This window comes from Cupressus sempervirens, chromosome 8, assembly GCF_028749045.1.
Source record: "Cupressus sempervirens isolate cs-2001-9-10 chromosome 8, ASM2874904v1, whole genome shotgun sequence".
NCBI lineage: Eukaryota > Viridiplantae > Streptophyta > Pinopsida > Cupressales > Cupressaceae > Cupressus > Cupressus sempervirens.
Genome location: NC_143125.1, coordinates 329,133,515 through 329,158,494, shown reverse-complemented (window position 1 = coordinate 329,158,494; position 24,980 = coordinate 329,133,515). Strand labels below are relative to the sequence as shown.

Genomic DNA, 24,980 nt, shown 5'->3' with positions numbered 1-24,980 from the left:
TTGAATGAATGTGTGAACAGCACATTCGATTCAAAGAAAATCAGAAAGCATGATGTGAGGATCAAGAAATGAGATTGATCCCGAAGTTGATGATACAAAGACCAATTGATAAGCTTTTAAGGAATCTCTCTAGAATAGAACTTAATCCCAAGGAATCCAAGTAGAATACCTAGATACCTAAAATTGATAAGCATTTAAAAGGCTTCTTCAAAATGAAGTTTGACCTTTAAGGATCCAGATAGAACACCTAGATACTCGAGATTGAAAGCATTTAAAAGATTATCTCCAGAACGAAGCTTAACCTTTAAGGATCTAGATAGAACACCTAGATACCTGAGATTGAAAGCATTAAAAAGATTATCTCCAAAATGGAGCTTAACCTTTAAGGATCCAGATAGAACACCTAGATACTTGAGATTGAAAGCATTTAAAATATTGTCTCCAGAATGGAGCTTAACCTTTAAGGATCAGATAGAACACCTAGATACCTAAGATTGAAAGCATTTAAAAGATTGTCTCTAGAACGGAGCTGAACCTTTAAGGATCCAGATAGAACACCTAGATACCTGAGATTGAAAGCATTTAAAAAATTGTCTCCAAAATGGAGCTTAACCTTTAAGGATCTAGATAGAACACCTAGATACTTGAGATTGAAAGCATTTATAAGATTATCTCCAAAATGGAGCTTAACCTTTAAGGATCTAGATAGAACACCTATATACCTGAGATTAAAAGCATTTAAAAGATTGTCTCCAGAATGGAACTTAACCTTTGAAGATCTAGATAGAACACCTAGATACCTAAGATTGAAAGCATTTAAAAGATTATCTCTAGAATGGAGCTTAACCTTTAAGGATCCAAACAGAACGTCTATATACTTGAGAACAATAGTAGATAACAAAATAGAATTATGAGACATAGAATCATCCCCAGAACGAGGCTTGATCCTCAAGAGTCGAGGTTTAGATTGTCCTGATACTTGTAATCAAATGATGATAAGATGAAAAAGATTCCAGAAAGAGGGAACAAGATGCCCCTAATGGTGAGATGCCCTAAATGATGAGGACATAAGATGGGAATGAGATTCTCTGAGCAATAAGTATTCAATGATGTAATCATCTGCCGCCTTGAGAGAAAAATTGAAAGATGATACACAAGAAATGTGACATAAAGTAGTAAAAGAAATCTGAGATTCAACAAAATGTAGAAGAAATCAAAAGAAGATTCAGAGTTAATTTGGCATGGTTTTGAGGTCTAGAAAACCAAGTTTGACCAAAAGTTGACCAGATTTGATCATAGTTGACTTGAGTTGACTTCTTCAAAAATAAATTTTGAAAACATGAAGGATTTTGAGTTGAAAAGATTCCAAGAATCGCAAAGTATTAGATAGATTTGGGTTGCACAAGCGTTCAATCGCGTCGATCCCCAATATTTTAAAACGCATTTTTGAGGCACTTAGGTGTGTTAGATTTCAAATTCGATCCTGAAATGGATTTAGAATGGTCAAATTAGCCAGCGGGGTGATTTTCGTGCAAATCAGAGCACTTTGAAAAATTAGATCAACTACTATATAAGGGCCCAAGGGGTCATTTTCAATTCATTTGTGCTTTTTTGTCCTTTAGTGAATTGAGCTCTGAGAGAGACATGGCAATGAACGTGAGATATCATTTTTTTGAGCGCTCCAGATGACATAGTCAGCTAGCGAACTATGGACCATCGATGAGTCATCGATTTCCCACATTCATACTTTTGCTTTCACTCTTTACGAGCTCATTTATTGCATATTTTAGGATGTTTTAGAGTTGTCCAAATGATCTTCACACGAGACTATCCTTTCTCACGAGGAGATTTTCTCTTCTCGCGCGAAGAAATAGGGTGCATTGTTTCTTTGTGTGGGTCGGTGAGTTTTCTTATGCAAGAGACACCCACCTCTTGCACGAAGAACAAGATTCTTCAAGCATGAGAACTTTGTCTTTTGTGCAATGAAGAGATTCTTCACACGAAAGAGGGAAACTTTGCGTGAGATCTTGAGATCTTCGTGCGAGAATTCGTGACTAAAAAAGTTAAAATTTTCAATTTTGTACGTAAAATTTGCATTTTTATTAGCTTTGTTCTGCCATTTCATTCTGGTACTGATCATTTGCTTGTCTTTTTTGTTTGTGTGTGTGCAGGAGGTCTTTGACAACATCTCATTCAAATCACATTATCCACCATATGGAGAGTTGTTACGGAGTCTCAATGATGCTGATCGGGCACACATTGCTCAATTGGGTTTGTCCTCTCTATGCTAGATCTCAACCGTGATGGTGAATCATGGCTTACTCACAACTTTGGTAGAGCATTTCCATTCAAAGATGAACACCTTTCATTTTCCAGTGGGGGAGATAATGATCACCCCAAAGTACATCTAGAGGATCTTTCGGATTCCTTTCCATGGAGCCTAAGTGGTGTACGATACGGTGTCCCGAGTAGGCACAGAGACACTTTTTGTTGTATTTGGTAGAGAGTTGCAGCGAGGTAGAGGCATCAGCTGGGATGAGTTGATGCATACATATAGGCTGACACATAGGCTGGCATCTGTGCTAGCTATATTCTTGAGCTATTTCTTGTGTCCTGATACAGGACAGCATAGTTTGGAGTGTGGGTAGGGGGTTATGCTTCGTCGAATGGTGGAGGTACCTAAGATTTTTGGGTAGGGTGATTACATGTTGGCCCACCTATACCATGAGATGCACGAGATAGTCTTCCACGAGAAGAAGACTATGGTCGCCAGAGTATACGTGCTTCAGATCTGGGCCTAGAAGCATCTTCCTATATGCAAGCCAATTTTCGAGGATGCCAAAGAGCTAATGGAGCCTTACATCTTTCGATATTGAGGGCACATTAACCAGGTCTTCCTGGGTAAGACAAAGCATTGGAGGAAGTGTCTTGATGACCTAGTCTCTGTCGTACCTTAGATGTTCAGCTCACGATCATTGGTGGGCAGGACTGCATAGATCCTAGACTGATTTATGATCTCACGGGTATGGCAGTAGTACAACTGATCATAAGATATGTCACAAGAGTATTGCGCCTATGCCAAGCTGCAGAGGGACATAGAGCGGGGATGGCCTCCATGGATGGATCTTGGTAGATCTATGATAGATGTACACAGCCTAGCTACAGTTCAGTGGGATTGCCTACCAGAGGTAGCAGATGTAGGGATGACACCTACATATTAGACTTATCTTATTAGTCATCCATTCCCTCAATTTACAGATCCATTGGGGATGGCCAAGCAAGCACAGAGATAGGTTCCCTACCAGCAATAGCAAGGACAGCCATAGGAGCAGCCATAGATGCAACCACAGGTCTGGCACTAGGTACAGTAGTTGTAGATTCCCCCACCATAGATGGGATCAAACCCAGGTGCCGGGGGTAGTGCGACAGGACATGGTCAGTAGAGGACAAAGGAGCAGGCCCCACAGTAGGAGGCTCCGCAGCAAAAGGTGCCACCATAGTAGTAGGCACCACCATAGCAAAAGGCACCACCATAGCAGTAGGCACCTAACATGCTTGATGAGGATATACCAGATCAACCTGTAGCTAGGGTGTAGGACATAGTATGGTGCTACTAATAGTGAATTCGTCAGGCCTCCTGGCAGTTGGGAGATCTATAGATACAGGTAGCTGTCTGAGACTCACAACTTGTGGAGTAGCAGCGAGAGATTGATCAATGGAGAGAGCACATCGAGACTACTAAGTAGAGATTGGAGATTGCATAGGACAGGATACACCTTTAGTTTGCTCAGGCAGCTTACTACTTTGTTACATATTCAATAGTGGTGCCTGATGAGGCTCTACAGGTGTAGCGATTTTCACAGTATGCTTGAGAGTTAGGAGGTGCATGACCTCCTACTAGACCTGACATGGAAACACCTCCTCCTCCACCTATGGCTCCTGCTCCTACTCCTCCTAGAGACAAGAGCACAAGGTAGAGTTAGATGTTGTGCATCTGGCTATTAATTTTGATCTCTAGCTATGTAGTGATTGGTGTGCCAGCAACATTTTGTATCATTTTGATCAATAGCACCCGAGTAGTGCCCATTTTTGTACTGACCCATTCTTTTGAGATATACATATATATGAGATTTTCAGTCAAGTATTCATGTGTTCATGTCATTGTCTATTTTGGTTTACTTTGATGTACATGAGATGTCAATATGATGATGATGAGGTACATGTTGTACTTTGATATGAATGCATATGTATTCTAATGTGATGTGATGTGATTATGAGCATATAGAGTAGATATCATGAGTTATATGGATGCAATACATATGGAAATAGACTAACATCTCACATAGTGTTGCTTGTTTTTTCTTGACAGTGACAGGTATTCCATTGAGTGCAAATCAACGAATCAAATGCGTGTGCAACCATGGAGAAACCTAATATGTTTGAAGATGCCTCCAATCCCTCATTACATAGGGCAGAAATAGAATCACAACTGAATTGTGTGCTTATGCAAGTGAATTATGTCATGCAAGACTTATGTTAAATGCAACCCTAGGTCTAGTTACCAAGCCTCGATGATTTATCATCACTGGATATAGAACAAAGCTCGTATGGTATACAATTCCCATTGACATTGTAATCATGGGAATATGAATAGAACATATGTTATAGGTTTTTTGAGATTAAATGTAAGCATTCAAGGCATAAGAAGCTAGAATGACCAGAACATTTGTCCCTTTTAATATAGCAAGTTAACATAAGCATCAAAGCATAAACGCTAAGATAACCAGAATTTTTCTTGCATGATAGACACACCAAACACACAGGAGATCTATCTTATGCTAAGTATTTAGTAAGTATTATTTCTGCAATGACCCTTACATTCATAACCTAAGATAGAAGTGTGCTAGATATACTCACAGTGACTCGTAGGTTCACTTAGCAGGATGAGTATTAGTATTTACTGTAGCATGAAGAGTTCACTCCAACAAACAAGGGGAAGAACCAATGTTATTGACATATTTGTATAAAGGGAGTTGAGGTACACATGGCCATTCAATATAGGATGGAGGCTCTTATAGTGGACACCCCTTTTATAGGAATAGATCAACCTATTGGAACTAAACCACAAACAGAAAGCAAAGAAAAGATCATGCCCCCAGTCATTACTTCTCTAGTCAAACATGACATCATCAAGTTGCTCGAGGAAATATGATAAAACAAAACAAAGCAAACAAAGAAAATGCTCTACATATTAAAACAAGTCTATCATTTTTGAGTTCAATGTTTTTGGGATTGATGTCAAGTGTCAGTGTCTAGAACATGTTTGAATGAAATATCTTCAGTAGGGTGACAACAGTTGGCAGATGTAGTCAGAATGACTAGTGACTGAGGTCAAAGAGGAAACTTCAAGATGAAGAACCTAAAGTGGACTGAGTGACAGTAGATAGACATAGCCAGGAGGATTGATGACTGATGGAAGAGAGATCTTCCATAAAGGAATCTAGAGATGTGACCCAAGCAACAATAGGAAGACACAGTTGAAACAACTGGTGACTATTGCGAAAGAGATTCTATGAGGAGAATCTTTGAAAATTAGGGACACTGGCGACAATAGGCAGACGTAGTGAGGATCACTGGTGACTTTCATGAGGGACATTCTATGAGGAGAATCTCAAAAAGAGTGACACTAGCGACAGTAGGCAGATGCAGTGAGGACCACTGGTGACTATTGTGAAGGAGATTCTATGAGGAGAATCTCAAAAAGAGTAACACTAGTCACAGTAGGTAGACACACCCAAAATAACTGGTGACTATCATGAAAGAGATTCTATGAGGAGAATCTCGAAAAGAGTGACACTAAAGGGGAATTCCCTTGAGCTATAACAAGACTCAATCCATGGATACATGAGCAGAAAGTAGGAAAAGCAGGAAAGCGAAAGCATGAAAGTGATTGTACAGAATAGCTAGAAGATGTGCTACAAGATGGAGCATTGGGAACAAGAGGCACCTGTTTACCAGGTTTTCACCTTCTTGGAAGGATTTTTCCTTTTTTTGCTACCATGATGCCTATTTCTAGGTTTTCATCAATGGTACTTTTTTGTTTTTTCAATTTTTTTGTATTTCTCTCTTTTTTGATTTTTTTGTATTTTTTTGGATTTTTCAATTTTCCGATTGCTAGGTATTCACCAGGGTAACAATTTTTTTCAGGACTTTTTGCAATTTTTAGATTTTTTTTAGGACATATAGATATGTACAAAGAGTTTACTTGATATTATATTAACTGTAAAATCGCTTCAGGTGGAGAGTGTTGACAGGTTCTTTTAGCACTTCTCCCTCAGTTGTGGAAAGTTGATAAGTGCCGAACCCATATACTATAGTAATGATCTACAGACCAAGCCAGTTTGGTTCAAACTTTCCTTTTTGTACTCGTTGTTGTTGATTCTTTTGGTTCTCTCTCAAGACGAGATCACCCAATTGGAAGTCACGTGGCTTGACCCTTCGATTGTAGCTTCTTGCCATTCGTTGTTGATATGCTCATAGATGATCACATGCCACTTGTTGCCATTCATCCAGTAACACAAGCTCTTGAAGCTGAGCTATCCTATAGTCATCATCAGTGATAAGGCCCTTCATAAAGATTCTGAAGGTAGGTATCTCGACCTCTATTAGAAGCACAACATCTGTGCCATACACCAACACAAAGGGCGTCATGCTCGTTGGAGTTTTGATGCTTGTCCTATATGCCCATAGGGCTGGATTGATCTGGAGATGCCAATCTCTCCCTGATTTGTTGACTGTGCAATGAAGAATTTTGAGTATCACCTTATTGGATGCATCAGCCTAGCCATTACCCTGGGGGTAATAAATGGAAGACCAATGTTGTTGATTTTGAATTTCTTGCATAGTTCCTTGAGGTCTTTGTTCTTGAATTTTCCTCCATTGTCAATAATGATTGAGGGCGACACACCATATCTGCAGATGATGTAGTTTGTGATGAAAAGTGCTACAGTTTTTCCATCAGCAACTGTGAGAGGTACTACCTTTACCCACTTTGTGAAATAATCTGTAGCTGTGATAATGAACTTATGTCCATTAGAGGAGGTTGGGTGGATTTGTCCCACCAAATTGAAGGCCCATTGTTGAAATGGCCATGTTGCAGTAGAAGGAATCAACTCTCATGTAGCTGACACTGCTTGTAGGACCTAGCATACTTGATAGCTTCTTCCTCCATTTTGGGCTAGTAGTAACTAGCACGAAGGGGTTTATGAGCTAGTGTCAGGCCATTGGAATGAGCTCCACAAATGCCCTCATGAATGTCAATTAGTGCGCATTTGGACACTTCAGGTTCTAAACACCTAAGGAGTGTTTCGTCGAAACCTCTCCTATATAGATCGTCAGGAATAATGACATAATGTGAAGCATTATAGATTAGGTAACGTTTCTCATTCTAGGTTAGACCTTTCAGAATGGTTTGATTATGAAGGTAGGAATAAATGTGATGGCAGCGAGATGATTCTTTTCCTATAATAGAATAGATCATCTTAGAATCAAGGGTGTCATAGGCTGGGTATTGTAATGCTTCCACCAAGAACTCATGTCAGAGATCATTTTTAGGCATTTGTAGCAGGGAGGCCAGGGTAACCATGGCATCAGCCGCTTTATTATCTGCTTGTGGAACTTGCTAGAAGGTGATGTGTGCAAAATACTTCTTTAAGTCATCAACCATGCACTGCTAAGGAATTAGTTTCTCGTCCTTTGTTTGGTACACATCATTAACTTGGTTAATGATAAGCTGAGAGTCACCAAAGATATCTAACTGATCCACTCTCCATTTAGCTACAATTTTCATGCCATTGATCAAAGCCTCATATTCAACAATGTTGTTTGTACAAGGAAATAGAATCTTGTACACTTTGGGCAATGAGTATCTTTGTGGTGTAATAAAGAGTAATCCAACACCTAATCCTTGTTGTGTAAAGGACCCATCAAAGAACATAACTAATGTGTGGTGTGTGAGTGTCAGAATCAACTCATCTAGGAAATCAATGTTCATTGGCAAAAGAATTTGTATGGGTGCATTGGCCAGTTTATCTGCAATTGTTTGTCCCTTGATAGCCTTGTGTTCAACATATTGGATGTCAAACTCACTGAGTATCATAAACCATTTGGCCAATCTTCCTGTGAGAGCTACCTTACTAAGCAAGTACTTTAGTGGGTCTATTTTAGCCACGAGCCTCATAGTGTGGGCAAGCATGTAGTGTCTCAACTTTTGGGAAGCAAAGATAACTGCCAAGAAAGTTTTCTCAATAATGCTATAGTTTTTCTCATAAGAGACCAGTGTTTGACTCAAGTAGTAAATAGCCCTTTCTTTGTTGTCATTGTCTTCTTGAGCCAGAAGGATTCCTAGAGACATTTTAGTTGTCGAGATGTATAAAAGCCAAGGCTTCCCATGAATGGGACACATCAAGATTGGTGGATTGACAAGATTTTGTTTGATCTGTGTTAAGATTTGCTCATAATCCTGGCTCCAAATAAATTTTACACCCTTATGTAAGGTCCTTGTGAAGGGTTGTGATCTATCTGCTAATTGTGAGATAAACCTACGAATAGATTGGAGCCTTCCATGTAGTCCTCTCATCTGGCTAATATTTCGAGGTGGTGGCATGTTCATTATTGCTTGTACTTTCTCTAGATCTACCTCAATTCCTTTTGCAAAAAAAATGTATCCCAACAACTTCCCTGATGTGACACCAAATGCGCATTTTTTAGGATTGAGTCGAAGACTGAATTTTTCCATACAATCTAGGATGGGCCCCAAATCTTGCAGATGAGTATTGCGTTTAACACTTTTGACCAAGGTAGCATCAACGTAGTCCTCCATGGTTCTATGCATCATGTCATGGAAAATTATAGTAATAGCTCGCTGATACGTAGCACCAATGTTCTTCAAGCCAAATGACATCACATTCCAACAAAAGATTCCCCATGCACATGTGAAAGCCATTTTCTCCTGTTCTTTTGGCACAATTTTTATCTGATTGTATCTAGAAAAAACCATCCATAAGTGAGTACATCTCATAGCCTGCCATCATGTCCATGATCATATCAATATTAGGGAGTGGAAAGTCATCTTTAGGACATGTCAAGTTAAGATCATAGAAGTCTGTACAAACCCTAATAGATTTATCATGCTTAGAAACTATAATAATATTGGATATCCATTCAGCATAATCAATTGTACGAATGAAACTAGCTTTTAGAAGTTTCTCCAATTCTGCTTTGATGAGTAATGCAACATGAGGATGCATTTTTTGAAGCTTCTATTTAACTGGTTTGATGCTTGGTGCTATGGTCAAGTGATGCATGATAAGATCAGGATCCAATCCTGGCATGTCAGAGTATGTCCAAGAAAAAATTATTTTCTTTCCTTTGAAAAAGGCAATAAATTCTTCCTTATCTTCAGGTGATAGTGACTATGCCAGATGTATCATATGAGGATGTTCTTTTGTGCCCAAGTTGATTGGCTATGTTGGCTCTATCAACATTGATGATCTCTCCTAAAAGTGACTCAGAAGTACATCAAATATCTCATTTGTGGGTGCCTCAGAGAGGTTTTCACCCTTGGATACGTCTTTTGTTTTTACTTTTTTGGGTTCCAACACTACCAAGGTGAACCCACAATAGTGGGTTACACTTTTTCGGAGGAAGAAATTCCTCCAAACAAGCGTGGATCCAAAAAATTACCCGTATAGTTTTGATAGAAACTCTTTTCCAAAGTTTCGACCGAAACTAGTTACTTTCGATAGAAAGTAACTGTCGATCGAAACTAACCGCGCCGAATAGTTTCGATCGAAACTTAAGTAAAGTTTCGATCAAAAATTTGAACGCGGGTTTCCCTGCGGTTTAAAAGTTTTGATCGAAACTTTACTTAAGTTTCGATCGAAACTATGAAACCTGCTAGCATAAATAGCGGCGCGATCAGATTCTCTCCTCATTATATCAATTGAAAGTTGGAGAGAGACTGGCATCCGCTTTATCGACCATATGAAAAAGGTATGAAACATTTGTTTTTTCCTTTTTTCTATTGTTTTAGTTAAAATTTATATGTTTTTTTGTATATTTTATTGTTTTTTATATATGTTTCTTTGTATATTTTATTTTACTATTCATGCTTAAGCCTCTAATGTTATTATGAATCTCTAAATTAGATCTAAGTATATAATATTGTCTTTTAATTTAAAGTTTATTTAAAATTTTATTATTTTAGATGTTTTGAAATGTATTTAATTTATGTATTTATTAAAATGTTGAATGATTAGATTAGATGTAAATTTATTGTTTAAGTTACATGTAATTTTACAAATAAATATAATTTTGACTTAGAACCATATAACCTTGACCTAGAACCATATAACCTTGACCTAAAACCATATAACCTCGACCTGAATTCATTATTTAAACTATAATCATGACCTAACCATATAGTTATGTACAATAAAACCCTAAACATATATAACTAAGTACTTAATCACATAACAACTCGCCAAGGGATCCAAACAAAAAACCTCTAATACTATTTAAAATGATTTTACTTAAATTGTATTGTACTTTGTTTCATGGATCAAAAATGGATGATGTAAACTATTTTATAAATGTATATTCTTTCAGCCTTTCATACCCTGTGACATGTACAGTGGATGATTGTGCATTCCGAATTAATTTGCCAAGTGGCATTCGGAACAAATGTATATAAATTATTTAAATGGATTGAACTGAAGTCTAGTTAATATTATTTCATGTGGATGTGTTATTTATTTTACTTTTAGTACTTATAATTATTTAAAAATGAAATGTAAATGTGCTCATTAAGGAATTTGCAATCTCTTATGTTTTTTATAATTGTAAATTATTGTATGTATGTTATTGTTTGCTTAGTAAAACTTTTGATTAGTTCTTTGGATCCCTTGGCTAGGCCTCATTTATAATTAACTATAATGTCAGTTTGTAAATTGAATTTAAAAATAATCTAAGTATATAATTAACTATATTATAATTCAATCACATGTCTTAACTTGGGTCCAGATCCTAAATTAAATACATATATAAGAATGTCAGAGATTAATTTGCATCTAGGTAAGAATATAACATACATATACATAACTTAGAATGTGTATGACCTAAAGAATACATGTTACAACCTTTAATTAATAAAAGTTAATTATAAGAACATAACTTGATTAAATAATATACAAGTTACATAAAAAAATGTACATCATATAATCTAATGTTCATGTAAAGATTAAATGTATTTAACCTAAATTTTAACTCTCAAGTTCCTTAATGCTAAACAGTAGCCCTAAATTATACTAAACCTGGTCATAATCCTAACTGCAAAACCCTTTAATCATAAATTATAACCCCTAATCTTAGATGCACACTTGAAACCATAAAACTTTTCTAAATCTCAATTTGAACCGTAGAGGTCTAAATGATAAACCCCAACATTAAATAGTAAATCATATTAATACTTGATCCTAACTTTAATTATATAAATTTATTTAAACTATGTGTTAAAACCATAATCAAAATTTTTATTGCTAATACAAATCCTAACCCTCAAAATCATACTTCTAGTTCAACATGATGTAAACCCATACCCTAACCCTCTAGCCATACTTCTAGCAATGATCATGTACAAACCTATAACCTATAATCATAAATGTTAAACCATGACCCTAAATTATACTAAACCCTAGAATCAAGATGTATGTACACTAAGATCCTAAAATTTTTTAAATTTAAATGCTAAACTCTAATTTTAAAAGCTAGCTAGATATAAACTGATTTTAAGTACTAAACCATTATTCTAACCCTAATCATAAATTATAATGGTAAGTTCCCTTATACTAGATGATAAGCCCCAACCCTTATCCTAAATTATAAGCCCTAATTAGAATCCTAGATCCATAAATTTAAACCCTGATATACAAACCATAACCCTAAAAATAATACTAATACCAATGTCAACCCATATCCTAACCCTATAAATATTACTAATAGAAATGTAAACCCAATGTATCCTAACCCTAGAATCAAAACTAGAACCCTAAATCCTAAATGCTAACTTGCCTACTTTACTAACCCTAATTGATCTAGACTATAATTTCTACTCAGGTACTTGGGACCTCCGACCACATGATCCTAACCCTTTAATCGTGGTCTCAATCCTAAATCATAGCCCTAACCATAATTCTAACTCTAACCCTAAACCTAAAACTAAAATTTAATTATCCAAACCCTAACCCTAACCTCAAGATCTTAAAATTTAATTTCTAAACCCTTATATTATAAATGATAATTTATGAGCTAAATCATAAGATTATATATATATAATCCATGCATATCATATCAAAAGAATCATATAGAAATGTCATAATTTAGCATTATATCTTAATATTTAACACTAAAATAAACTAACCCCTGGGTCAACCCTAAACCAAATTGAATATATCAAACTAGATTGAAAGGTAACCCTGGCCCTTAACTAATTAATATTATACTTATAAACCAAATTGAATTAAACCATGATCAGAAACAGGTAATTATATATCCCAAGTTAATAGTAGAAACCTTGAATTTAACCTTAAATCCTTTCCCCAACCATTAACAAAATTGAACCGTTACCCTAAGATTGAATTGAAACGTTAATTCAATTTATTAACTCTTGTCCTAATTGAAACCTAAGCATGTAAACCTAATCAAACAGTACAAACCAAATTGAACCCTAATCCTAAAACTAATTAAACATTGATATCAAGGTCTCAAAATGATACATCAATGTTTTTGATAAGGTAAATAGGTTTTAAGGGGTCCTGAAACCCATAAGTTTAACAACAAGAAAGGCTGAAAATAAGCGAGAAAATGCCCAGCCAAAACATAAGCCTTACGGCTGAAAATAAGCCCAAAGGCCCAGCCCGAAACATCTGCCCACTAAAAAGGCCAGAGAACCAACCAGAAAAACAGAGACTAGACAAAAAGCCAAAGCCAGGAGAAACAAAAACCAAAGGACAGAGACCCAACCTAGCAGACTACTTCTCCATCTCGAGCATGGTCTGGGCAGCTTCGGCGCACTCTTGTTGCTCTTCTGCCTTATGATCCTGGGCGTTCGTCAAATCCTGCTCCATAGTGCTGTCCTTGGCTTTATCCACATCCAGCCTATCTTTGTCTCTGTTATGTTTATCATCTTCCTCCATCTGGTTCCTGTCTTTGAGATTTTCCAAGAGAGAGAGGATGTTGTCGTTGATCGAAGCGAGGAGGGAGATCATTTGACTTGCCAGGTTGTGATTGTAGTTCTCAATATTTTTTACTCTCCTCTCCATCAGAGTCTCCCAGCTGTTCTGGTCGCCTTGGCTTTCTGCACCTGTCTTGCTCTTAATTTTTTCCATTTGGGAAACCCTATCTCTGACATCCTCAAGCTCATGGAAAAGCCATTTAATTGATCTGAAGTTGTCGATCATGCTATTGCGGGCATTGTTCAACATATTCATGCCCGTTTCTCTTGCATTATCAAAAATAGCCACCATAGCTGGGTCAATTAGCTCATTGAGTCTAGGCTTCTCGAGGTCGTCCACCAGGAGTTGGGGGTTCATCACCTCTCTATAGATTCCCATAGTGGCCGTTCTCACATTGAAGTTCTTCCAAACCTTCCTTCTGTTATTAACTTGCACTTCCCCCTCAATCTGTCCAGAGTTGTCATTTTCCTCCAAAGGAGGCTGAGGATGTATAGGGGAGAGGGGAATGGGCAGAGAATCCTTTCCCTAACTACTGGAGCGCTCCATTCTCTCTCCCTCCCTCTTCTGTATTTTTCTCAGTTTCTCCTCATCCAGCTCCTCCTTCGAAACCTTGTCAGAATCATCAGTATCCATTTCCTCCTGCACCTCAGTAGAGCCAGTTTTAGCTGGGGTATGACCTCTAGGGCTCTTTCTGATGGGTAATTTGATAGAGGGGTAATCCTTCTTATGGATTTTAGTCTTCTTACCTGAATGCTCAAAAACCTCATCAGAGCTGATGCTCTCGACATCGTTGAAATCTGAGGAAAAACTGGAGCTGCTCTTGTCAACATCTGCCCCCTGGATAGGGTTTTTGCTAATGGTTTGAGCGTGGAAATGCTCATGAATCAGAAGCAAAAGACCCTCATGTAGTGTCGGGTTAACGGTAGCTTTCTTTTTAAAACTAGAAATGGCCTTGTTCATCGAGTTAAAAAGATAATACGGGAAGGAGATCTTACTACCATGGCAAAAATGATTCAAAATCACAAAATGGTGAGTCCTAACCCTATCAAACCTGGGGTCTAGGGTTATATATTCAATGACAGCGTAGAGAACATACCTCCAGAGCTTCTTTATAGTATCCATTACAAAAAACGTCTCTTTCTTGCCCAGCTTGTTCAGCTCTTTAGTATTTTTCACAAAATCCTTGATTGCATTAGAAGACATCTTCTTGTCTCTGAAGAATTTATGCCCCTCCATCGAAATCCCCGTGACTTCAGCAACCACATCCTCAGTAATTTGAAAGTAGACCCCGTTCACCTTAACCTTACCATTATTCCACGAATTCACCATGCTGTTAGTGATCTCAGGATCCAAGCCATGAAGTTTCTCAAAGAAATTAGTAACCCCACCCTTTTTCAGCTCTCTCCAAACTTTGGCCTTTTTCTTCCACTTCTGAACTTCCCCCACCGGCTCCTTTCTACTCCTCTCACCCGTCATGTTTACCTGATCAACTTCCACAATTCTCATGAACTCTGAACTGTGCAAGTTATTTGCATTTGAAAAAATGGTGATGTTTCTTTTATGATACCCGTGAATATACCCCTTTCTGAAAATAATGGTATCATCCTTTCGAATGTGTCGAAATGTCAGAGGATACCCCTTTTGCTGGTGAAAATCACAATGCCAATAATGGCACTTACCATTTATTAAGCAATCTTTATTATCCATAATTGCATTGGATTTGAGCCGTCCTTCCCAAGATTTTATCTTGGTCGATAAGAAACTTTGCCTCTGTCGAAAAATCTTTTTCGGCATGCCAGGTCAGATTATTGGTGGCGTTAACCCCTTTATTAGCAAACCAATCAGCGACTGGGTTTGCCTCTCTGTAAACATGAGTGACGTGGACCTTATCGAACTTTGTGAGACTGGCGCAAGTCTCAGCAATTATGTTCGCAATCGTCCACGAGGGAGGGGAAATACCATTAATGGTATTAATAATGTTTTTGGAGTCCCTCTCAAGCCAGAGTTTAGTAATCCTAGCTTCAAAAGCCAACTTGACCACCTTACTCGCAGCTCTTGCTTCAGCCAGATGAATAGTCTGGATTCCCAGCGGGGAAGCAAAGGCAGCTATTCCCTCCCCATAGCTATTTCTTATGATTCCACCGCAACCTGAAGGGCCTGGGTTACCCTTAGAAGCCCCATCAAAGTTGGCTTTTGACCAACCATCTGGGGGGAGAAGCCAGCTAGCATCCTGCCTTTTGAGGTTCCTGTCTTTTTCTTTAGCTATCTTTCTGTCCCCTTCTTCTTCTTCTTCCTCCTTCTGCACTTGGAGATTTTCCTTTATATTCTTCGACACCTTCCTGCCAAGGATTATAGCCGGCTCCTCTCTGTCTCTAAATATTCTATTATTTCTTTCCTTCCAAATTCCCTAGCAAAAATGGGGTAAAATCCAGTCCGAGTGATCCTGCCGACCAGCAATCTTACAAAGACCTTTCCACTGATGGAAAAAATCCATGAGATTATCCGGTTTGCACCAGAGGGTTTCATTATCATGTGTGATGACATTCCACACCTCCCTGGCATAGTCACATAAGATGAAAATGTGATTTCCGGTCTCAGCCTGATTCTTACACAAGGGACATCTACTGGGCATAACATGTCCTCGCTTCATGAGATTGTCATGAGTAAGGATTTTTTTCTGAAGAGCCAGCCAGTAAAAAATGTTGATCTTTGGAGTGAGACCCAGAATCCAAGCCTCCGCCCAAGGGGCCTTCTCTTTTAAGATCCAAAGGGAATTATAGCCTGAGGCAATAGAGTATCTTCCATTGGGATTATCCCTCCAGACCAGCTCATCCCCCAAATTGATAGGAATCATGGAATTGAGCATAAGCATTATAGGATTCAAGTCCTCAGAGATGAGGGATAGGTCACTCCATTCCTGGCCATTCCAATAATCACAAACTTTGGACCCAATTTGATTAGTACAAGCTTGCATCCATCTCTCAAAAATAGGGTTATTGGTAAGTGGATCTTGGGAAAGCCATCTATCCGACCATAACTGGATGTCCTTCCCATTTCCCAATTTCCATGATATCCTTGCCTTAGCCAGGTCCCTGGCTTTCATGATCCTATTCCAAATGTTCGATCCTTTTGGGATATCTTCATTAAAAAGGGTGAAAAGAAGAGTGGGTCTTCTAAGGTACTTGTTTACCAGGGTGTCCCTCCATTCATCGGTGCTACTGAAGATCCGCCATATTTGTTTAGCTAGGAGAGCCTTATTGAGGTGGGTGATCTTTCTAATGCCCAGACCTCCGTACCTCTTAGGGAGGCAAACCTTCTCCCAAGCAACAAGAGGGTATCTTTTCTTCCCTTCATTACCATTCCAAAGGAAGTCTCTCTGGATTTTCTCCATTCTTTCAGCTATTTTCCCCGAAATTCCAAAGAGGCTCAGGGCGTAGATTGGCAGATTTTGAAGTGAAGATTTGACTAAGAGGCATTTCCCCTCTTGACTAAGAGAGACCCCTTTCCAACCAGCCATCTTCCTATTGAATCTGTCCAAAATACCATTCCAAAAAGACTCTGGGGGTGAGGATCCCAAAGGGAGACCAAGATAGGTAGAGGGGAAAGAGCCTACCCCACAACCCAGAATCCTGGCGATTTTTGTTTGTCTAAACTTAGAGGTGTTGATGAAAAAGAGCGAGCTTTTGTTCCAATTAATCAGCTGACCCGTCCCACTGGAGTAAGTATCAAGAATCTTCTTCAGGGCTCTGGCCTCTTTGACAGAAGCTTCCCCTCCCAAGATAGTATCATCAACAAATTGTTGATGAGTGAAGGGAACGCAATTAGAGGAGGGAAGGATCCCTTTGATACAAGCCTCACGCTTTCTACAGTCTAAAATCCTTCCTAAGCATTCAGCTAAAATGATGAACAAAATGGGTGGAAGGGGGTCTCCTTGTCTGAGGCCTCTGGAAGGTTTGAAAAAATTAGAAGGGACTTCATTAACCAGAACAGCCAAGGAGGAGGTGGACACCAATTGAGAGATAATTTTGCAAACTTTACTGTCAAAGCCAAAAGTCGAGAGGACCTTCCCAAGGAGAGACCAGTCCACCCTGTCATAAGCTTTAGAAAGATCCAGTTTGAGAAACATACCTTCCCGTTTGGATGCCTCAAGAGAGTGGATGACTTCGTGCACCATCTGGACAGAATCCAAAATTTGTCTCCCTGGAACAAAACCCGATTGATGCTGCGAGATTATCATGGGCAAGATCTTGAGCATTCTTAAAGTGAGAACTTTAGAGATGATCTTGTAGAGTGAGTTGCACAGACTAATAGGTCTAAAGTTGTCCAACGAGTCCGCCCCAGGGGATTTAGGAATGAGAACCACAAAAGTCGAGTTTAGCTCCTTGAGAATAGATTTGGCTCGAAAGAATTCCTGGACAGCCTGAACAACCTCTCCCATGATCACCGGCCAGAAACTTTGGAAGAAAAAAGTGGGAAAACCGTCTGGGCCTGGAGCCTTGTCAGCAGGCAGAGAAAAGAGAGCCTCTCTAACTTCCGAAGCATTAGGAATAGCACAGAGCTGTTTATTATGGATAGGTTGAATGAGCTGAGGGATACAGTGTAACAAATCCTCCTGGTCCAAATTGGAAAGCATTGGGTCCTCAGAGAGAAGGCTAGAGAAAAAGCAAACAGCTTCTTCCGAGATGGCAGATTCTTCAGTTAATAGCTCCTGCCCCTTTCTGATACCATAGATCCTGTTACTAGCACGGTGCTTGAGGGTGGTTAGGTGAAAAAACTTAGTGTTCCGATCTCCTTCCTTTAGCCAGGTGATCCTCGATCTTTGCCTCCAAAATTTTTCTTCCTTGTTAATAATGTTATGAATTTCAGACAGGGTCTTGAGCTCCAAAACCCTGTTGGTCTCAGTGTAACCTTCCTTCTGAATGCAATCTTAGATAATAGTTAGATTATCAAATAACTCTTTCTTTTCATGGAAGATATGACCAAAATCAGACTTGTTCCAAATTTTAATCATCCTCTTCACATTGCTAAGTTTTCTGGTGACTCTGAACATGGCTGAGCCCTCCACCTCTATCCCCCACCATTTCTTGATATTATCCAGGAGGTCAGGGTGAGAGGTCCACATTTTCTCAAACCTGAAAGGATGGTATCTCCTGTGTACCAGAGGGGAAACTAAAAGAGAAATGGAAGAGTGGTCCGAACCAATTTTGGGAAGCAGAGATAGTCTGCAGCTGAAGGATTGAAGCCAGTCCGAAGATATAAGAGCTCTATCCAACCTAACCTGAATGCAATCATGGCCTTTTCTCTTGTTTGACCAGGTAAAGGATTCGCCCTTAAGCTCTACGTCCATAAGGGCCAGATTATTTATGAAGTTAGAAAGATCCTGTTTACTTTCCCAATCCGGGGGCATACCTCCCTTTTTCTCTTTATCTTCTAGCGGTGTGTTAAATTCTCCCATGATTATACCTTTCTTAATGTCACAATCTTGCACCATATTACCAACTTTCGTCCAGAAGTTTTTTCTATCTCTCTTATTATTGGGGGCGTAAATATTCACTAAAAACCAAGAATCATTGGTGTGCAAATGTTGAACTCTACAGAAAAGAATGTTATCTTCATCATACTCAGCTACTATATTGAAATACTTATCATTGAAAAGTAACAGCAGTCCTCCAGATGCTCCTTCAGAGTTAGAGGCTATGCCCTTCATGCTATTGTTGAACTTAATATTTTCCATCCTTTCCTTCTTCATTTTAGTTTCCTGGATTAGAAACACATCAGGCTTTTGGTCCCTTATCATATTTCTAATAACTTCTTGCTTGTGGATTCCATTGAGTCCATGAATATTCCAAGATAAGATCTTCATGATTTAACTATTGAACATGCTTCTTGGATGGTGCGCTGCGTACCATTCTTAATGTTTCTTCTGGCTTCCTCTTTCCTAATTTTATTCTTTTTTTTCCTTCCCATTAGGTTAGATTTGTGGCCGAGATCAACCTTGGCGATGCTTCTAGTAGAAGGGAGAGATACCGGAGAAGGGTCCCTGCTATTCTTCTTCTTTCTACTCCTGACTTCTGTCCAGGGATTCTCTTCTCCCTCTAGTCCTTTATCCAGCCAAGCATCAAATCTCACCAAATCTTCCATTGTCGATGCAGACAGCCTCTCTATGATTCTGTTTACTATTGAAGGGGGGCGACAACACACCGGGTTAAGGTCCTGGGACATGGGTTCCCCCTCCTTTAGTTCTTCCATGGAGTTTAGGACAAAGGATAGTTTCAAGTCATCCTCCTGAGAATCCAGAGGGGGAAGAGTCATATTTTCACCTGTCTCCTCAGGTTTCTTCTCAGATTCCTTCGCATTGGGGAGAGGTGTTGAATCGTCTTTCACTCCTTTCTCTTCTCCCCCGCCTACGTTTCCAGTCACCTGAGGAGGCCCTGATTCCTCTTGGGGCGCATTAGGAGCAGTATTTGTTTTTCCTTCTTCCTCTCCATTTTCCTTGACTTGCGATGCTTTTTTCCTCCATTCTTTTTTGGGATCTAGAGAATCTTTTATCCCCCCTTGTGGATGAGCCTTTCCCACCGTACTCTTCCCTTTGAAAAGTGGGCATGATTCAGCCTTGTGGCCAGCCTTCTTACAATGGAAACAAGCAAAAGGCACACTTTCATAGTCAATCTTTTGAGATCTGTTTCCCAGACGAGATTGTAGTTCTAAAACTTGAGGCATGTCCTGGCCTTCGATGACTCCTACACAGATTCTTGCGTAGTTCAATCCTTTCTTAGCTACTGTGACAGGGTCAATGGAGAGGAGCTCTCCAAAGGTCCTGGCTATGCCATCAAAGACATCCTCATGCCAATATTCCAAAGGAAGTTTCGGAAGTCTTAACCAAACTGGAACCTGAGATTGGAAATCATTGTTCAAATCCAAGTTGGATGTCCATTTTTGCAATATTATATATATGTACACAAATAGATCTATATATGCATATGTGTCATGATATGTATATTTTCACATATCATGTGCACGTGTATATATATGCACACGTATGCATGTAAATATACACATGTGCATGATAGATCTATATGTGCAAATATACATATCATGTACATGTATATACGCATATATCTATATATACATATATATGCACATATTTAAACTTCGTGGACCTAAATTACATCTGACAAGTTTATGTGCACACATATGTCTAAAACCTTTGAACATTCAATCTAACTTAGATAGAAACATAACTTGCACACATGTAGTTCTTATAAGGTCCTTGAGTTACAAACATTATATATATAACAACATATGTGTTTTAAAATTTAGTTTTCTTTTAAGGTATATGTTCATTTAAGTTTTAGGACTTTTATATATATGTAGACATGTACGTGCATGTTTAATTTTATTAAAACAATTTAGATACAAGTTTTTTAATTTTGTCAAATTGTACATACATATATGTTAATATAAATTTCAAGTTTATTAAATGTCATAAATTTTAATTTTAATTTTCAGGCTTACACATTATACATGCACCTACATACATTGACATGGCTGATCAACAGCCTTATGTCCCCCCCGAGCAGCCTATCCCCCCTGAGTAGCATCATGTCCCCCATGATTAGCTACCTATCCCACCTCAAGAGCTTTATGATCGCACTAACCAGGAGATTCATAGACTCCAGGAATCCTTGACTAGTGGCACATGCTCCAGTGTTTATAGTGGTACATGCCAGACTATCTTACGCAGCCTAACATTTATTCGAGATGAGATTCATGGTACTGCCCCATATTCTGCACATACTATATAGATTGTCCTTGACAGTAAGAGACGAGAGGTCTCCTCTGGTCTTTCACTCCAGGAGGTACAGGGCTTGGTGCCCAAATATGTCCTGAAGAGGGAATGTTTCCCTCATTATCTTTCACAAAAGTATGTGAAGGGGTATTCTCCCCTTAAGTGTACAGATCCACAGATGGCTACATTGATATACCCACACTTCCTTGCTGCCCATGGTCATTATCCAAATAACGACCAAATTCCACTCTATTTTTCCCGACAACTTTATGCAGAGGTTCACTTACGCAAGGCGGTGAACTGCACAGATTTACCAAGACATTTAGGATAGGGGCATGGTAGATTGGCTGATAGGCAGCCAGGTCGTCCCCCACTGGCACATAGATCAATTATCGGAGAGAGGGCACCTTCTATTTCCCCTGTGTTAGGTTCATCAGCTGATGAGGTCATGTGTAGCACTCAGTTACGTGGGGTCCTTCAGGGAGTTGGAGAGATTGTAGTATCTGTCAGATCTATTTCGAGTGATGAGGTTGGTCAGTATTTGATGTCTCGTCGGTGTTCCAGATCATCATCCTATGCTTCATCTTCAAGAGACTTGTACAGTGCAGCAGGCATCCCTTCAGTGGCTAGCTTAGAGGGTCTCACTAGAGTGTTGGCACGAGATACTATGATTGTTCTAGCTGAGGATTTATTAGATACATATAGATTTGTATCAGAGCATCTTGGCATACCCATATCAGATGTTCGAGGTCATGTCCATGGTATTACTAGGACACATCCTCAGCCATATTCCTCTCATCGATCAAGTAGTGGTCATGGTGGTAGTGCACATGATGATCCATCTACTGACCACTCTTTTGCTCCACAGAGACATATAAATACCATAGACCCTTCAGCCAGTGTTACAGTGCAGGCTCAGAGTTCATATGTGGGCCTTGATGATGTTGATTTGAGCTTATCGACCATAGGATGGATGGACTTTTTCACATGTGATGATTCTACTTCTATGCCATCTCATGTACATAGTCCACTTGGCTCATCATTATTAGGACATGTGCCAGTCACCAGCCATGGGGCCCGCGTAAATTCAGAGATTGAGCTTGATGCGACGCAACGAAATCTGGATGCATTAGTGGACACGATTGATTCTAGGCAGTCTGCATATTATCAAATGCCACCATATACACAGGTAAAAAAAAATTTGTTCATGTTAAAATTTCAATCATTTCAAACTAATTTAATTTAGACATGTGCATGTGTGCACATGTACATGTATATCATGCACGTAGATTCAAATGTAATCATGTAGAGAAATTTTAATTTGATGTGTTGCCCGTACACATGTACAATATAGGGGGACATGCCTATTTTTACTCAAGCTTTGGTGCCAGATCATGTACGTTGTCGAGACTCATTGGATGATGTTAGTAGTGGATAGGTAATGTTTATTTATGTTTTGATTAAATGCATGTACATGTATTTCAATATCACTTTCTCTTGATTAAATGTATGTATGTATTGATATCACTTTCTCTTGAATTTATATATAGGGGTCAGCACATTCTAGTGAGCACCTTGATACTAGTCAGTCTTCAGAGTGCGTTGTGAGGAGGCGTGGCGATGATAGTCCTGCACGTGATGATCTATAGTTTTTTTTATCTAGATGATTTGTTGTAGACTTTCATCCAGAGAGACATTCATATATGTTAGATAGACACTTTATATACACACATGATGCATGTTATATTTATATTTGATTTGATATAGATGTACCTAGATTTACATGTCTACATGTGTGCACGCTATATTTATATTTGATATTATCTTCTGATAGATCTCTAGATAGATACATGTTTTTGTTATTTGTTCTCGAGATGATTGATACATGTTGCATTATGTTGTGGAATCTAATTTACATACTAGATCTAGATCTAGTATATTATAAATTGTTTCTATCTAAGATATGTAAGTAATTTATTTAGATATGTACGTGAATGTTTAATCTATTGATTAAATTTAGATATATATATATATATATATATATATATATATATATATATATATATATATATATATATATATATATATATATATATATATATATATATATATATATATATATATATAGTTCATGTAATTTAAATGTTGGGTAATATATTGAACATGTATTAAATGTTAAAGTATCAGGTAATTAGTTGTACATAATTCCTAACTCGAGTAAATCTATAGAACTCATCCCTTTTATTTGTACACATATCCTAGAATTTTATTCCCTTAAGCCCAATGTTGTAAAATTCAAGTCCAACTTAAAACATGTACATGTTCAAAATTTAGTTTAAACAAATTACAATTTGAACTTGAAAGCTCACATGTCAAGTAATTAGTTAAATCGAAAGCTCACATGTCCTAAAATTGAAAGCACATGTCCTAATTAGTTAAATTGAAAGTGTACATGTGTTCTAAAATTGACAAGTTAAATGAAATAGAAAGTTCAATATAATAGAAAGTTAAATTAATTCTTGCATTGAGTTAAAAATGAAAGAGTAAAAGTTCAATTTAGAAAATTAGTTATTGGACACCAAATTTCAAATTGTTCAACACAATTTGAAATAGTTTGAACCAAATTTCAAATTGTTCTTGAGTTACATTTCAAATTTTAATCATAGTGAAATTTTAATTGAAGTGCACACAGGTATCCTAGGATTTTATCCCCTTAAGCCCAATGTTCTAATTCAAGTCCAACTTAAAACATGTACATGTTCAAAATTTAGTTAAGCAAATTGCAATTTGAACTTGAAAGCTCACATGTCCTAAAATTGAAAGCTCACATGTCAGGTAATTAGTTAAATTGAAAGCTCACATGTCCTGAAATTGAAAGCACATGTCCTAATTAGTTAAATTGAAAGCGTACATGTGTCCAAAAATTGACAAGTTAAGTGAAATAGAAAGTTCAATATAAATAATTTTACAAACTCCTAATTTCATCCTCTTCAGACAAGTGGTGTTCGAATTTCTTGCCCTCAAGGTGCACATGTCAGGTAATTAGTGTACACACACGTACAAATAAGTTCATAATTTCTATAATTAGTTACTTTAGAAAATTCAAAATGAAAGAGTAAAAGTTCAATTTAGAAAATTAGTTATTCCACGAAATTTCAAATTGATCAAATGATTGTTCAACCAAATTTCAAATAGTTTGAACCAAATTTCAAATTGTTCTTGAGTTACATTTCAAATTAGGAGTTGTTTCTATCTCATATCAAGTGGATCAGCTCGTTCTTGGATAACATTTAATATTTTCTCATGATCATCAATATGGAGCCTCCACTTACGTATTCTAGGTTCTTTGACTAGATGAAGAGTTAGACCAGTGGCAATAACATGGTTACTATATTGATATACCTTATTGTTAGGTTGATAATCGGTGAAATGAATCCCACTTTTAAGTACTTTTATTTTCTTCAAATATGTTCCTTGTACAACAACAGAACCTGCACATGTACACATTTAAAAAATACATCAATCTTGAATTTAAGTCAAAGAATTTGAATTCATTAAAAATATAGATACTCAAACATACATATATACATAATTCAACTATATACTAACCTGTGGGAAAAATAATTTCATCACTTATTTCAATCTTTGTTAGCTTCTCTCTTTCCATGGTGCAACGTAATAAATAATAGCTAGCACCTTCTACATTTTTCGATTTTGCTATGACTGCAAAAAAATTTCCTACACAAACTTATATATGTCAAAATTCTGGATACACGTCATTTACATAAGTACATATATATAATAAAAATTAACCAAAATTATGAAAAATGTATACATGTACATGATCCAGGTATATATATAGTTCATACATACCAACTCTGATCAATCCTGAAATATGG

At 37.8% G+C, this 24,980-nt stretch overlaps 1 pseudogene; it reads left to right on the top strand.

The window, feature by feature from the left end:
- Nucleotides 1-3,604: 3,604 nt before the first annotated feature.
- The window catches only part of LOC149542692 (uncharacterized), a 60,241-nt pseudogene continuing 38,865 nt past the window's right edge, over nucleotides 3,605-24,980 (top strand).